The 2,968-nt window shown below is 42.6% G+C and overlaps 1 non-coding gene across 1 annotated transcript; it reads left to right on the forward strand.

Annotated features, from left to right (window-relative positions):
* The first annotated feature begins 1,498 nt into the window (after window positions 1–1,498).
* Window positions 1,499–1,662, forward strand: LOC115867414 (U1 spliceosomal RNA). The gene has a single exon (XR_004045122.1). It is a non-coding gene; the product is annotated as a U1 spliceosomal RNA (small nuclear RNA).
* The last annotated feature ends 1,306 nt before the right edge of the window (window positions 1,663–2,968 follow it).

Below are 2,968 nucleotides of genomic sequence, written 5' to 3' on the forward strand. Positions count from 1 at the left end.
AGTGGATTCCTCCAAATGACAGCATGGTCATGTAGTTCCTGCTACGGGGTCCTCACACTCATCCTGGTTCCTTTTTTCTTTGAGTCTGTTCCTTCTCCTGTGACAGCCACACCTGGTCCCTGTACTTCCTTTTTGGGGATTAGAGCCAGTGTCCTTTTTGTGTCTGTTACCAAAGAATCCTCACGGGTATGCCCACACAGAGGGGATGCCACTGATACAGTTTTCCATGATCCATGTTAGAGGTGAAAGATCAGAGGGCATATTTTTGTGCTGAACATTTTGTGTTGGCCCCTCCCTTCCTCCCTCCCCTTGAAATCGGAGCTCTGTGTAGAGAAGTCTGCATGTTACTGTGAGCGTAGAAGGACACAGCAACTTCAGAGATGCAGACTTTTTTTTTTTTTTTTTTGCGGTTCGCGGGCCTCTCACTGTTGTGGCCTCTCCCGCTGCGGAGCACAGGCTCCGGACGCGCAGGCTCAGCGGCCATGGCTCACGGGCCCAGCCGCTCTGCGGCATGTGGGATCTTTCCGGACTGAGGCACGAACCCGTGTCCCCTGCATCGGCAGGCGGACTCTCAACCACTGTGCCACCAGGGAAGCCCCCTTCTTTCCTTTCTTTTTTGTTTTCTCTTTTTCAGAGACAGAACAATCCTATGAGTGACCCTCCAGAGCTTGCTGTTTTCACAGTAAGTGCACATAACTCTAATTCGTGCTGTCCTAATTCACTTAAAAAGCTGCATGCCACTATTTACAGTAGTCAAGACATGGAAGCAACCTAGATGTCCACCAACAGATGAATGGATAAAGAAGATGTGGTACATATACACAATGGAGTATTACTCAGCCCTAAAAAAGAATGAAATAATGCCATCTGCAGCAACATAGATGCAACCAGAGATTATAATAATAAGTGAAGAGAGAAAGAGAAAGACAAATACTATATGATATAGTATATGTGGAATCTAAAATGTGAGACAAATAAACTTATCTACAAAACAGAAACAGACTCACGGACATAGAGAACAGACTTTTGGTTGCCAAGGGGGAGGGAGTTGGGGAAGGGATGAAGTGGTAGGTTGGGGTTAGCAGATGTTAAGCTTTTATATATGGAATGGATAGACAACAAGGTGCAGCTGTATAGCACAGGGAACTATATTCAGTATCCTGTGATAAACCTTAATGGAGAAGAATATAAAAAAAAAAGTACGCAAGGACTTCCCTGGTGGCACAGTGGTTAAGACTCCGAGCTCCCAATGCAGGGGGCCCAGGTTTGATCCCTGGTCAGGGAACTAGATCCCACATGCATGCCACAACTAAGAGTTTGCATGCACAATCAATGAGCCTGCCTGCCACAACTAAGACCTGGGGCAACTAAATAAATATTTTTAAAAAATGCGTATATATGTGTAACTGAATCACTATGCTGTACAGCAGAAATTAACACAACATTGTAAATCAACTATACTTCAATAAAAAGTGTAAAAAATAAAAATAGCTGCATGATACTTACCTGGCAGGGGAGTTACCATGATCGCAAAGGTGGTTTTCCCAGAGTGAGGCTTATCCATTGCACTCTGGATCTGCCAACCCCCGTGATTTCCCCAAATGTGGGAAACTCGACCGCATAATTTGTGGTAGTGGGGGACTGTGTTCGCGTTCTCACCTACATAAAACAAAAAGCTGCACGATATTCCATATTATGGATACACCCTAGCACATCTATTCATTTCACTATTGATGGATAGACTGTCGTTTACAGTGTTTCAGTTTTTGCTACAACAAACAGTTCTACATTAACCATATGTTTATGCACATACATCCCTGTAGATTCTCTCTCATTTCTGTAGAATACATTTCCAAAGGTGGAATTTCTGGATCAAAGAGTATGTGTATTTTTACATTTCTCAATTAAAGAAATATTTTTAAATTAAGAAACATCACCGGATTACTTTCCCCAAAGGCTGTAACATTTACCTTCCCTTTAACAACTTCTTTCCACTAATTATTCAGCACCAAAAGACCTCCGTGCTTATATTTGGATAACTACAACCAGGCTTGGCCCTTGAAATGTCTATTTGATGAATCAAGGATTTGGAGAGTGAAGAATCAGATAATAAAAGCCATGCCCAAGTTTGCTGATTGAGATAAGTTTTTATTATTTATGGGTTTGTTCTGTTTTACCCCCTACATGCCATAAAAAGTCAGCCTTTGAAAAAGGGCCTTCTCTCTACAGAAATCCCATCCTCTAATCTGTGAGTCCACGTAGGTGTCCTTGATATATTTTATAATAAGGCACTTGAGAGGCTAATTGCATTGTATTTATAGCCTGTAGAGGTGGTTCCCACTTCAAATGAGGAGTTTCCTTGGTAATGTACTAATAACCACAGGTTCCGAGAAGCTAAACTGAGACTAACGCAGGAAAATTCAAAGCGGGACTTGCAGGGGACCCCAGAAAGGCACTGAAGGGAACAGACAGACTGCTTGAGAGAGACAGGAGAGGCCTGGGGCGAGGGTGCGTTTCATTTGATTCCTGTGCCTTCTGGGTTTTCCAGTAACCTTGGGTTTAAAATCTGCGCCAGTGTTAAGCTTGGTATTGACTACCCTGAATTCCTATTGTTCAAAAAATCCAAATGTCTCTATGGGGTCTGTAAAGCTGCCCCTGATTTCTGGTCCACCCAGACCCTGCTGTCCTGTATTCTACTACTGCCCACTTCCAGCTGTTCCAACGTTCCCGGGAGATTTCATCTCTCCTTAAGGACGGATGAAGTAGCTAGCCTGTCTCTCCTTACTTTTATCTCTTTATCTCTCTTCCAATCCCCATTAAATTTTCCAGTTAACACTAACCAGTTCCAAATTACTGTGAATCACTGTGAATAAGTATCATTTCAGCACTTACATAGTTGGTTTGAAATAATAATAATTATATTAGTAAATACTAATGGAAAACATTTTGGACCACTGTGTTCTAAGCA

The sequence above is a fragment of the Globicephala melas genome, chromosome 2, assembly GCF_963455315.2.
Source record: "Globicephala melas chromosome 2, mGloMel1.2, whole genome shotgun sequence".
Taxonomy (NCBI): Eukaryota; Metazoa; Chordata; class Mammalia; order Artiodactyla; family Delphinidae; genus Globicephala; species Globicephala melas.